Raw genomic sequence first — 15,120 nt, 5'->3', positions numbered from 1 at the left:
CTTCAGACCATGGACAATAGAATTTAAACAAAAAGAAATATGCAAATTCAAGAATAAAACATCTAATAAATTATAATGCAAATCCTATCTTAAATTTAAGAACAAAAAGGTGCAAATTTTAACTTGAAAGAGAAAAATTAAGATTAAAATTAAAAACAAGGATATAAATCAGATATACAATTTTAGAAGAGGAAAAACATACCTAGAAATGAAAATATGGGTTGTAGACTCCTCCCAAATATGCCAAACCATTGGACAACTCCAAACTAGCTCCAAGATGACAAACCAACATTTGTTGCTCAAAAACTCAACATTGTTTTGGAAGGCTCGCAAAAGCTCACAATGAGAAGTGTGAGGCAAATAGGTGGGGGGATTACTATTTTTTAGTAAAACAAAGATTTTTTACTAGCTCAGTATGCACATGTGGAGTCCATATTGACTTGGTCAATTAATGATGGAATCAGCGAGTTTGGATCTATTTGGTGCCAAATTCATCCAAGTTGCAACTCAAGTTGACTCAATTGCCTTTCCACTCTGCTAATTTGATTGGTTTAGAGTCATACCAAGTTGATTTTGAAAACACTAATCTATATAGGATATCTAACTTTTCATAGTTACCTCGACTTTTCTTCCATGTATATTTGTAACCTTGCAAATTTCAACACCAATAGTATCATGTCAAACAAATATCCTTCTTGTGATCCCACATAAATCCATGATTCTCCCACTTGCTTCCTTGGAATTGCAAGAGTTGACGTACATCTTCCCATCTTGATCATAAACTTTCCTAATCATAGGGATGTCGATAATGGTTGACCTTCATTAGTCTAATTATTTTCCCTTTGATTTACTTTCAATCCTTTTTTGTGGTATCATATTACATTCTAACCCTTGTGCTCAATCTTCCCTCGTGCTTTCTTTATGGAGAACATCTTTGAGTATCTTTTCTCTTCTTTATTCTAGTCATTACCTTGTCAAGATTAAGTTCAAGCATTTTTCCATAACTTTATATCTTCTTGCTAAACATGAAGTGTGATGGTATCCATCAATTTCTTTCATCCTTCTTCAATACTTTTCTTGTATTTCTAACTTAACTTCATCTAGATTAAGCAAATACAACTTTGCACAAATTTCTTCTTCCATTCTTCTTGTTGTTTCTTTGTAAATGGTCTTAAATTATGCCTCTATATGATATTTTTCTTCTCCTCTTTTAGACTTTAAGCTTCTTTAAGGAAGTTTTCACTATAATTTAGAAGTTTAGTTTTCCTTGTCCTTTTGCCAATTTCTTCCTTATTGATTTCATTTAGATATATTTGGTCTTATATAGTCTTTTTTGAATAGATTCAACATCCTTCCCACTTTTAATATATATGAAAGAATATTTTCTCAATACCTCCAAGGAACACCTTATGCTTTCATCAAGATGAACCACTAATTCAAAACATTCCCATTAAACTTTATCCATATATTTAATTGCCAACATGGCTGCCAAAGCATGAAGCAATAGCAGGATCACCATTCCCAAAAAAACTAGGAACAAGAATGCCAAAGGCATCATTTCCCAATAAACCTCATAATAGTTTTCACATGATACATATTTTTATATATTATAATGCATTTATGTTCAAAAAGAACATGCAAAAATAGCAAATTAGTTGCAAAATAGATGAAAAGATATATATTTGTGCTACATGTAGATGACCATTGCATTGTTATGAAGTTAGAAATGTCATTTATAGTATATTAGTGATTAATAATTCAATAATCAACCATCTAGCAGTTACAAACACACAAATTTTTAAACCATATAAAAGGAAGTAGAGTAGTAATTTATAAAATGAAATAGGCTATCCTCCAACTGTCAACATGACCAAAGAGTTATGTTCACAAAATCTACCATCTGCAGAACTTCTAAAATGATAATTTAATCAAAGTATGAGGACTGCAAGGTGCCAAATACTAAACTGGGCAAACTAAAAAAAAATGAGAAACGGTTACTCTAATTCTATCTAATTTTCCTTCCTCTTTAATCTTTGCACCACCACAATTTCCTTGAGATCCTCCACTTGGTAGTCGAGCCAAAGTTGAAGCTAGACTGTCAATGTTAACTATATAGAATCCAAATCAAACTGAATAGGAAGCTCCTATTGTTGGAGTTCTAGTCAGGATGACCATGGTTATAGATTGAGGTGGCCTCACCACGATCATCATCATCAAACCAGCATTCTCCAATTACTCTGAAACAAATGCTCCATCCTTCAAATTATCCTCCTATAGATTATTGTCCAGAGTCTAATATGCTTTAACCACTTTTGCATGCTCACAATAACCATACAAAAATCACAAACCCTAAACCTGCCCTAAAGCCTAATCCTACCCAAGGGTCAGCCCCACTTTCAATAAACAAATCTTTTCCTTCATTTTTGCAAAAGCACATGAGGAAGATGAGAGGTGGATGGGGAGCATGGGGATAGCACAAAAGTAGTATGGAAAGAGCATGAAGGGAGTGTCGGAGGGAGCGCCACGAGCATAGAAGGAAGCATGGCAAAGTGTGGGAGAGGGTGCACAGCTCTGAGCAAATGCAGAGAGCATGCTAGGAAGCCTAGAAATAGGCTTTCAAGGGAAACCCCTATAACGCATTGTTCAAGACCAAGAATGAGGACTATTATGACACTCTTGGTAACATTGCTTGAAAATATTGGAGATTATGATGAGACCTAAAATATGATACAAATTGTTCAACATTGGGTCCTTCCAATTCTCCTATAAAAATAAGCAAATTCCACTTCATACCTCATAGTCTTCTCTTGTCTTCTCATCAATTTCTCCTTTTTAAAATATTGTTTGATATAAATATATTGCACTTTTTTTCCTTCACCTAACTGGCCTAAGATATTTGTTTGCATAAACCTCTTTTATTGTCACAAGATATCTAATTTCCAGTAAAGCATCGCAGATATATCCCCATTAGCATTATTTCCAAGCAGGTTTATCCAAACTTCCATAACTACATACAATCACAATTCCACCAAAGGGCCCTTTTCATGGGCATATTATTTTTTGCAGTAGTCTAATTGTCAGATGTTTTTTTCCCTTTTTTGGCAACTTTTCCAGTGAATTTTTACTGAAATCCAGCAGGAATTTCTTGGAATCTTAAGTTTTAGCAACATAATCTGCAAAAATAGAGTGCCCCAAGGGCCTTTCAGGGTGTTGAATCCATTTATAAACTTGTAGTGTCCTAGGGTAATTTTTAGCCCTTAGGATTTTCTTAACTATGGTTTCCTTCAATTAATATATATTTCAAAATATTAAACAATAACAGTGCACGTACATCCATTCATTTGAACAGTATAGTATTTCTCAACAGCAAATAAAATATTTGATAGTGATTTCAACAATTCACAATGAGGTAAGGCTGACTGCCTCAAAAAAATAGTAGATCCACTTCACCAAGTCAACCAGTGCACTTCTAATTGGAATATCAAAATTCATTAGACAAACTTCTAATGGTAACTAGCTTAATGCAGTAACTATTGACCTAAGTCACAGGACACGTCCCTCAGGGTCTCGTGTCCCGTACTTCACGTGTAGGACACGGAATCCACCCTAAAATGTGTCAAAAACATTTTTCCTTCGTGTCCTCCAATCGAGACACGTGTTTTGGACGTGTCGAAAACATGCCCTAACGTTTTTGTTTCTTAGAACACGTGTCCCATGAAAAGTGACATTTAAAACCTGTGACTTGGTTTATTTTTGGGTTTTTTTTGTCATTGTTTGCCACCAAAGTTGAGCTTGCTCGTCGCTGGAATCCAATTTGTTGTGCAGTGTGAGGAATTCCATCAAATTCGAGCACAATGCTCACAACTTCACATCGACCTAGACCTAGAGATGTAGGAGACGAGCGTTCGCATGCTTTGTTGAGAGTTTGGATCACTTAAATTTCTTGTAAGTTGTGTTATAGCCTACGGAACTTAACTTAATTATACACGAGTGACCACATATAGATCGTGTGTTGCAATAAAAATCCCAGTGCCCCGTCATGTGCTCATTGCTCACTACACCTTCGAGGTCTAAAGGGAGGGAAAGCCCGATCAACGCTATGGTCAACAATGAAGTTTGAACACATATAAATTTATAGTTCATAAACTACCTTATGTGAAGTTCGAACATGATCAAACTTGTTTGAAGTTAATAACAAAAATTATACCATGAACAATGAACATTGAACTGTGAACATCATTGATGTAGTAAATTAATAGACTAACTAGTAAATAGTGTATACTAAATATTAAATAGATATCATCATGATTCATATCTTTATGAATCAAGCATTATACTTCAGTATTTTTTAATATATATATATATAATATGTCCCTCGTGTCCTGTTTCTAGGGTCGCTGCGTCTCGTGTCGAATACTCGTGTTTACATGTCCTCCGTGTCTCGTGTCCTCGTGTCATGTGACTTAGCTATTGACTAAATATCTAACTCTGCTCATCTGTTCTGTTATCCTTACTCCAAGTGTCTACTGAGATCAAACACTTTGTTGTGTTGGCTATCTGAGGGAATAATAGTGAACAACCTATGCCTTTACTTCAGAATTTTGACAAGTTGCTTCCTTAGATTGCCTTCGTACTGCTCCAAGAAGGAAAACAATACTCAATTTCCCCCTTGAAACTCCTCTGAGATCCCAGAACCAGCGACGAGTAGACTTCTAGGCTATATTAGGTCCTTGCTTGCCTCAGGAGAAATTTGTTGTCAAAATGAGGGCTTGCAGCTCTGCAACTGCCTGCGGCCTGCAGTTGTCTGCAGCTTGCTTTGTTATAAACATCTATGGGATGACTTCACTACCATTGAACAGATTCATTTGACTATACAATTCCTCTTCCTTGCTTGTCAATGTAGACCCGAGCTGCTCCAAAGAATAAGTTGTGCCAAAACAAGAAAAGGTTGACTAGGTAGGGTCGAATCACCTCCACCGAAACTAGTCAAGCATACAAAGGGGTCTTAAAACCCTCAGAGCCTCAGGCTCAAAGAAAATAGAGACAAATTGATCCAATCCAATGATGATAATTTGATTCCAACTCTCCTCTATTTATAGATTTCTCCATGGGCTCCCAAATGTGAGGAGTTGTGGGTGCAACCCCCAAATTTGGGTTTTTTGCCCCGGCGGACCCAACTTTTGCATTATGTTGCCCCAACATTGGAAAAATTGGGTTTTTACCCCTTTATCAGGATTATAGCCTACGGGGACAAATAAAATTTCATCCCTCTGACAAATTAAACACTCAAAACACATTTTAAAAAAATTAAATTCATGATTTTGCCAAAAATTGTATCACTAGATTCTGGCGGAACAGGCAAAAACGTCTAAATGCTAGATTGCTCCTTATGTTTCACATTTATTTACTTATAAAGTGCTTATAAAAGTCATCCTTTGGGACATGTGGTATAACATAATATTCTAGAACCCAAAATTAAAATGCATGTAAATTTAATCAACTATTCAATCTTTCAGACATTTGATTTTAATTAGTTGGTGTGTTCAACATTCTTTCTTACAATTCTTCACATCCTTCACAATCTTTGAAAAATTACAAATTTATATCTTCGTGACAGCACTCTGATGTAAACTTGGTTAACTTCATTTTTTGAAAAGAACAATTATATTTGTTAAAAATAACGCTGCAGCCAAACTTTCCACCTCAATAATACAAAAAAGTATCAATGAGCTAGTCTTTGTTGATCCAAAATGGGTTTATACCAATGTTCCACCAAGTTTCCGAAACGAGGAGGCGAGGGAGCGGGGATAAGTAGGAGCGGCCTATGCAAAAGCTCCCCACCAATTTTTAGGAAACGTGGGGGGACGTCGGGGTCTTAAAAACTTATAAATATAAAATATAAATCGATGAATCATATAACTGAAACAAATTTAAAATGAAAAGCATGATCATTGATATCATTATCATATAAATTATAATCATACATCATACATGTAAGTTTGTAACTGTACAGTGTAACTACTAGTCTACTAACTTACTAACAATGCACAATGAAAATAAATTATAAAATTATAAATGTTTAAACTTTAAACCATATTGATGTTCCACTTCCAACTATGAACATTGAATACTAAATATTGAAATAAAATTATAAAAGACAAGTTTGATACATCAAGAGTCAAAAATTTTAATTTTATAGAGTCAAAATAACATAAGAACATATCAAAAGATAAATGAGCATAATTGCTCAAGGTAATCCGTTCAACGAAGGAGCAAACAGAAGGTTGCTTGGCAATGGCAACAACATTCTGTTCAACTAAGGAGTAGACAGAAGGCTTCTTGGCAATGGCGGTAGTGTTTAGTTCAACGAAGGAGCAAACAAAAAATGAAATGTGAAATGAACATAACGTAGACCCTTCCCAGTGAGCCAACAAATATTAAAAATTACGATTTTTCTGTTTCATAAAAAAAAAAATTGCAAATTTTTTCTAGGGAAACGACCCCTCAAGACCCCTTTCGCCTAGGAAATGACCCCAAAAATGGAGGAAACGACCCCTTTCAAGTTTCCTCGCATACCCTATTTTTTGCGAGCGTGGGGAAACGACCCCCTCTTGTCCCCAAGTCCCCGAAGTGCAAGGGAGCTAGGAAACTCGACCCCCAGGTGGGAGGCCGAGACCCCGTGGAACACTTGTTTATACTACTTTCTATCTGTTTGAACCTTAAATTTCTATGACTTCTACCTCCTATTGGGCATGAGTATTAACAGACAAACTATATTAGCTAAAACACAAACCTACACAGACCATGATTAAATTCAGAAACAAAAAAGGAGCAAGCCCATTGAGGGCTTCATCCTTGCTACTGTCCTTGGATGCCTGGATGGCAATTGAGAAATTCTTTGCTTGAAGTGACTTTTGTTGAACTATCCCTTCTTCCCTTTTTAACCTTTGATCCATTCCATTCGAGCCCAACAAGATGATGCCACTGAATTTACTCCCACGTCTGGTCTTCTCCCTTTTTCGGGATGCTCAAGCTTCCTTGCATTTCCTATAATTTTTCTTCCATTTCCTCCATCCATGTAGAATTGCTTTTCCTACAAATTTCTGACCACACTTGCATATTCTTCAGGCCATCCAATTACAAGTTCATCCTTGCTAATTTCCTTTGACATTCATGTGTGTCTAGATCAATGTTGCACAAAGCACGGACGTTTTTTGGAAGCAAAGCGTCAGAACCATCATTTTCCAAAAATCTAGGAAGCGAAGCATCTCAGAAGTGTTATATATTGACGAAAGGTTGATGGCCACAGGCCAGATCAAACTAGCTCTATACAGCGGTTGACCAGCCAGAGGATCGAACAGCTTTGATACCAAATGTTATGAACACAGTTCAAAAACACAGCAGAATACTCAGAATATCTGGTATATGTAAATATCCATTAGAGGATAATAAGATTTATATAGAAATGTAAAAAGATAGGAGATGTGATGATATTGTTACAAATGAGGACCCGCTTATATTCCTAGGCAAGTGCCCTTTCATGAACAATCATGTCCTTAGAGACATGCCTCTTCATTAACTAATTTGTTTCTTGTCTTGTAATCTAGTCACATCTTTTGCGAATTCTTGGAGTTGTCATATTCGTTGATACAAAAAGATAGGATCCTTAGAGTGATAAATAAAATTGTCACACTAAGAAGGGATCTAACCATCCTAAATTAATGTTTTGTGGAATCTTGCGATACTTCGTGTGAATTGTTATCACAAGACAAAATTGCATTGACAATAGTAGTCTTCTGAACATAAGTTCGTTATTTCTATTTTGAGAGAGACAAATATGCGGTCTGATTGAGTTGTCTGCACTTGTGGTTCGGACGTTGATTAGGGGTTCTTGTGGTTTGATTTTCCCTTGCACGTGGCAATTTCCGAATTTACTTCAAATACGGATGTTCTTGAGTTGGTTACGAAATCTTCATTTGGATTTTTCATTGTCTGAACTGATTTATCTTCTTCAGTTGTGATATTGACTAGATCGGTATTTGTTCCTTTCTCTTCAACTTGAACGGTTACATCTGACGACTCCGATACATCTTTCGTGATGAGTTCTTCTAATTTGTTTTTCAATGATTTCTTGTCATTTTTAAGTTTCTTAATTTGCGTCAATAATTTCTCGTTGTGATCCTTGAGGCAAGTAACTTCTTCATTTTTGTCTATGACAATCTTTTCAACTTTTTCTGCATATTTTGCATTGCCTTCTGGCTTTATTGAAGAATTACTTTTGAGATATCTTTTACGTCTTCTAGAGTTACTAAATTTGGTTTTAATGTAGTGTAGCATCTTGTAGCATTATTTTTTCCTTTTGTAGGAAAATTTTTTCGTATATAGGATAAAGGATCTTAATGTTTCCATCCAGGTTAAACCCAGAATAATGTCACCTTGATCCTCCCACAGGGATCGAAGAGAGAATTGTGATATAGAAGTATAATCCGCAATATATAATTGTAAATCGGTTATGTCATATTGTTTGTTTATCCCAGCGATCTAATCTTTAGATTACATTTGACTCAGGAATCACCAATTGGTTAGCAAGGTTAGGGTTTATATAATCCTTCCTTCAACGGGAGAGATAATAATAGTAACATCTTTTCCTACAAGAGTCCCCTTAATTCTAAATAGCACTAGAGCAATGCTACGTGAGATTCCTAAAAATCTTTCATTGCTAGTTTCCATTTTTTTCTCTTCAATGATTCACTCCATTTGTATTGGTCAATAATTTTGTCAATGATCCTTGACCAAAGATTATATATTCTTTGTATGAGAGAACCACTTCTTCAATATATTTTTATTATATAATTTGCAATTTCAAAAATTCTTTAATAATATCAAAAATGGAACTTGGGGGAATAATAATTTTTTTTTGAGTTTACCCCTTCTATAAAAATATAATATTTTAAATAATAGTTTGAGCATTCATGATATTGTAAACAAGAGATTAGTTTGTATAATATTTATGCCCTTCTTTTCAAATTAATGAAAAGAGTAGGAAAACTAGCTGCAACCAAAAGTTATGGGTCAAGACCCTTTAAACTATCTTTTCCAGCTACGCCCTAGTCTAGACTGCAATGACATTGAGCAGCAGAGGTGGTGATGTAATGACAACAGCTAACAAGATTGGCATGGACAGCAGAGGTCGATCGAGCGCCAAAAGAGACAAAAGCGTGGCAGCAAATAGAAATTGCTACGGACTGAGGAAACATGGTTTGCGGTGTCAAGTGGACACCATGGAGTTGACTCGCGAACGTCAACGTGGGGAGAGTGATCGAACGGCAACATCAAAGGAGAACACGACCATGGTGTCGAAGGACAGAGTGTCGTAGTTTAGCGGCTACAGACAGTCGGGTTGTGGCTCTTAGGCAACAACGGAAGTGGTGGCTCAGTGTCTGCACAGTGGCTACGGTCTTTTTATTTTTTTATTCAATTTTTGTTTTTGATTTTTTGGTTTTTTTTGTATTAATCTTTTTTTTACATTTTTTTATTTGATTTTTTTCTTTATTTTTTTTAATATCTTTTTCTGTCTCTCCTTTTCCAATTATATAATTTTTTCTTCTTCTTTTCTTTTGTCTCTTTTTAATAAACTTCTTTTTTTTAAATTAAACTTGTAAAGCAAAACGCTTAACTTGCAATGGCAACAAGGTTGACAAAAGGTTGATGGCCACAAACCGAATCAGACTGGCTCGGTGCAATGATTGAGCAGCGAGAGGATCGAACAGCTCTAATACCAAATGTTATGAACACAGTTCATAAACATAGCAAAATACTCAATTGGTATATGTAAATATCCATTATAGGGTAACAATATTTACATAGAAATGTAAAAAAAAATGAGATGTGATGATATTGTTACAAATGAGGACCCACTTATATACCTAGGCAGGTGCCCTTTCATGAACGATCATGTCCTTAGGGTCATGCCTCTTCATTAACTAATCTATTATTATAATTATTTATTGATTTACATTTATATTATTTATATAAATTATATTTATAACAATATATATATATATATATATATATATATATATTTGCATTTATATTCAAAAAAACATCCAACATAACAAACTAGTTGTAGAAGATATGAAAACATGCATTATTGTACATAAATCAAGATAGATATGGCACCCATTGTACATCAATGATTAATTATTCGAGCATCAACCATCTACAATCTAGATTCCTCTCCTCTTGTCTAGTCTTTGCCTCTACTTTAATTCTCTAGGGATATTAGTCAACATTGCCCAATTTTGATCAAACGGCCTAATCCAAGCTTTATAGTATGGTAGAGAAACCTTAACATTCTTGATCAATGATTTTGACTTGAGTGAAGGGTACATTCTTGCTAAGGCCATGACAAAGGAGTTCAACAATGAACACCACCAACATCAAGGTACATATAGGGCTTGGTGCTCTTGATTAAATGTCAATCAGGTACCCTCATACATGATATAATCTAATGAAATGCCACAATCCCATTGATCTTGAAATCCCAAAAACTGTTAAAGTCTATTGAATTTTGAATGGGATATGAAATTTTGTTTTCTCCATATGAAGTCTGATGAGGTTAGAACCACTCTCAACCATCCTGAGTCATTTCATGGTAATGTTAAAAATTTAAGTAAGAGGATGAAAATGAAAGATAAAGGAGAATGTCACTTTTACTTTAAAAATTTAATGTTACCATTAGAGAGCATCTAGGAAGCATCTAGGGAGCATCAAGCTGTCACCTTGGGAGTGTTTGGGAAGCATAGTTCCTCACATAATAGTTCGAAAACCCAAGTCAAGTCCAAAAAAAATAAAAATAAAAACAAATCCACAGAATTGTCTGCATCTCTCTCGGATCTAGTAGTGATCCGTCACAAAACCGCGTGGAATCCGTCGCAAAACTGCGGATCGAGCCGATAGAACCACGCACAGAACCGTCGTTGTTATGTTTTTCCAAGAACCGTGAAAATTTGGTAGAACCGCGGTTCCACCATAGGATCAGTGGTGGATCCGTCTGGGACGCGAGTCCGCCTCTTGATCTGGGGGGTTTTAGATCTTGCAACACTGGTCTAGGTTCTATCTCATTCTTCTATTCCCACTCCCTTCTCCATTTTTCCCATTTCCTCACAAGCCATGACATTCTTGTACTTCCTTTGAATGCCTCTCACAGCAATCAATTCTTCTTCTTAACTCTGTTGTTTAGCAGAGAGCACACCTATTTGAACGAACATGGGGAATCTTCATTTTCCACGACACTCCCATATTACCAATCAGCACATACCAAATGATGGACTTCCATCTCTTGGCCAGCAATGCTGCTCCCAAACACAAAAGAAATGAAAATCCTTGCCTTAGTTCCAGACTCCAATGGAAGGTATAAATATCCCACATCCTGCCTTTCGTCCCATTGATACAAAGCTCATATCTAAGCACTTAGGAGAGTTGATGGAATGAAGTACTATGCCCATGGGGAATTTAAAGTGCTTTGTCTCCTCTACCCGTCAACACCATCACTTGGCTTGGAGACTAAATTTCATAACTAATGACATTTGGCTTAATAAGATCATGGAAGGTGGCATAGATCCAATGCCCCTTCATTCTTCCTCAGTGTGCGTATACTTGATGATGTTCCTTCATTTGCTTCTTTATCGGCTTGGACATTCAATTTTCTTAGGATCCAATGATATGATATACTGTTGAAACTGAATGCCAATATTTGCATTCCGAGTACAAGTCTGCTTAGATGGGCATCCTCTGGACTTGATTTGTGATAAATGTGTGATCTGAATTTGAAACTACTTGAAATTTGTTTGCAAGGTATTCAATTCAGAATTAAACATGTTTAAAAGATTTCCATGTCTTGCAAAAAGAAAACACATGAAATTTTCAGCTGTTCATGACCCATTTAAGCATAGCAAAGTTATTTCCTTTTACTGTTTAACACATTAAAACGAATTTGTTCTGCAAAATAAATCAACCACAAATGCAAAAGAAGTTGATATAGCAGTTCACCCCCTCCAGGGCTACGTCTGCTGGGTCCAAAGCTCCCAACCGGGCTTGTCCTTGTTTTTATTAAATGCTCAAATTGAAAATACAGCTGAATAGAAGCATCTACAGGATAAATAGATGGTAAAAATGGATTCAGAACACTTGAATCCTTCAGGATTGACTATTGGATCACCTCCAATGGATACTTGCAATCCTATACAGTCTTCACAAAACTGGGCCCTAGTAGCTCCTAGAACTTTCACGGCTCCAAAACCTCTGCAAATGACCTCAGATGGTTGTAAGACCTGCACCAATGGCTTCAGGAGGTCGAAAATACCCAAAATCAAAAAAAAAATCGTCCAAAACGAACTTTCCTAGCCAAAGTTATGGCCATTTACTCCCAATTGCCAACTGCCCCTACAAAAACTCCAGCTAACTTTAGTTAACTCCAGTTAGCTCCGCCAATTATGGCGGGTCCGCCAAATTCGCCATGTCCGCCATATTTTCCGCCAAATCCTGCAGTTACATTTAATGTTTGTGGGCTGCCTCGGATTTCGTGCTGGCAGTTTCGCTGGCAGTTTAAATGTGCTGGCCCACGGTTCTCGGCCCAAGGTCATATGGCATGGGGGGCTGGCCCCCTTTGGTTTCCGCCCCAGCACATTTCAAACTTCAATAATAGTTTAATCCACCCTTTGAACAACAGCCAAGACCGTGGGCTAACAGTAAGGCACTTGACTAATAGACCATAGGTCGGGGGTTCAATCCCCCATCCGACCAAAGAAATTTGAATATATCCGCCCATGAAGCTGCTGACATCATCTGGGGGCCACGTGGCAGCCTCCGGGCCTACCACGTAGCAACTTCTGATTGGCTGTTCAAAGGGAATATTCCCTAGAATATTCCAAAGAATATTCTGCAAATGTTATGGGCAAATTCTTCTTTTTGCCATAACTTCCTCATACGGCGACCGTTTTTCGAACCGTTTGCGGCGCCGGAATCGAGAAGACGAGCACTTTCCAATCGTTCAACTTTGAACCAGTTCTGAGCACTTTAAATTTTGAGCATTTTACGACACTTAGGACATGAGCACCTGATCAATGTGTCAAACTGTTAGTGCAAAGTCCCCAACGACAATGATTTCTTTGAAACCCAACTCTTTTAGTACCATCAATCCTTGATATCTAGAGCTAAGCTCTCTCCCTGATTGTTGGTTGCCTTGACTTAATCCCAGGCATAGGTAATTATCAAAACTCTCTCAGGATCACAAATGATCATTCCCCATGCCTGCCACCCCTAAACACAGTTAATTATCTTCCATCTGATATGCTTATCCAGTCATTATCTAATCTTTAATTGATCTGTAAAGTCATTTTTTTGTGATATTTCTGATCCATAATAAGATTATTTCTAACACAAACTCACTCTTGGATGAACTAGAAGTAGTTTCCCTAATCAAAAGAAATGCACTCTTAAATAAACACAATACCTTTAGTAGTCTATTTCAATTTGGAACAACTCACTGCCATGATCGGAAATTGCTATCGTTACTCCCAAATGGAACAACAAAGAAGGGATTCTGAAATGATGCCAAACCCTGATGATATTAAAACTTGAAGATGGAAAATATCAGTCTTGCAAACAGGATCAAAGATACACTAAATTGTCTCCTAATACAAGCAAACTCAATTTATTATGAGTGTGTATAATTAATTCCTACTATGAATGGATATAGATATGTCCAGAGAAGAGTGAATTATATATCATCGAATAAAATTTGAAGATATTTCTGATTGTATACCAAAATGTAGGCCTTAGTGTTATAGTGTACTCTGATGGTAGTCACTGAAAGTAACAGTGACTTTAATAACCTTCAAGTAAGAGCAAATTAAGTATCTCCAAAGATATCTCCCAGTGTAAACTTGAATGTATGCCTGAGTATCATAATGTGCCCTGATTGTAATCACATCTTTCTGCTCTTGATGCATCACCAACACACATAATCAGAAATTTACATTACAGTATGCAATAAATCGAGTACGACTCTAATGTGTAAACCTAAGTTGCACGAAGTGCCGAAACATTTCTGAGTTTCTGAAATGGGTACATTTAGAAACATCACCTCCCAAAAATGGAAACATTGGCTGAAACGTCATATATTATATATATATAGAGAGAGAGAGAGAGAAATTTATTGTGAACACATTATCTTGCAAGCAAAAAGGGAATAAAACCATAGATGACAATTTAGATGGAAAACCAAGTCTATATTAACTCTCCTAGATGATTACATGATGGTCGAGTTTCTGCCAAGTTTTGGAATTTCGGGTACGGGTACGGCCCGAAACGTCAGGTTCCTAGAAGCTTCGTGCAACATAGGTATAAACAAAGAGTCGCATAGCAACTTGAAGAATTCTTGATGTATAATAATTCCAAATAACCAAAATGCAGTATCCTAATGAAATAATCAATAACTTGTGTGTGCTAATGAATAGTTAGTGATGCACACGCTCTGATCATCTAGTATTCATCATGGTCAACTTACATTCTGTGTACAAACAAAGGTAGAGGCATCGAGCACAAACACAATAATGCCTCCACAAATGATGCCGATGGAGTTTAAAAACAGGAGACCTCTTATACGCATTGAGGCCTTCATGCGCAATGGTTGGGGAAGCAAACATTCATCCCATTAACTAGTACTTCCTATTGAAGACTTCATAATAATGACCTCGACTTAACTATGACCCATAATATAATGACATCTGTAAGACATGATGATTTCGTCAGCCATGTACAAATCTGCAAGTTCTTCATGACAAATTCACAGAAAAGCCACAGGGCTAACAAATATACTAGTGGAAAATTATGATGTTACCTACGCTTTAGGTATACCGTATTATTTATGAGAGGTAACAAGGCAATGACTTTTCTTAGATAGTTGCAACAGGATATTTCAAAACAGCATTTTTCTTAGTAGTTTTTCTATTATTTCAATCAAGATGACAAAATTTATAGTTTCTACCCCAACAATCATCAACCAAATTTGAAATGTATTGCAGAAACGAGAGTGAACAAGACAACTATATGTTCACA

The 15,120-nt window shown here is 36.3% G+C and overlaps 1 protein-coding gene across 2 annotated transcripts in view; it reads right to left on the bottom strand.

Moving 5' to 3' along the window:
• The window catches only part of NOXY38 (tetratricopeptide repeat (TPR)-containing protein), a 317,852-nt gene that overhangs the window by 158,484 nt on the left and 144,248 nt on the right, over positions 1–15,120 (bottom strand). The window lies entirely within an intron of this gene.

Source organism: Pinus tabuliformis, chromosome 7 (genome assembly GCF_031772625.1).
Source record: "Pinus tabuliformis cultivar Carrire ecotype Pingquan chromosome 7, CPIR1, whole genome shotgun sequence".
Classification (NCBI taxonomy): domain Eukaryota; kingdom Viridiplantae; phylum Streptophyta; class Pinopsida; order Pinales; family Pinaceae; genus Pinus; species Pinus tabuliformis.
Note: the sequence above shows the minus strand (reverse complement) of the source record. Positions and strands in the feature narration are given on the sequence as shown.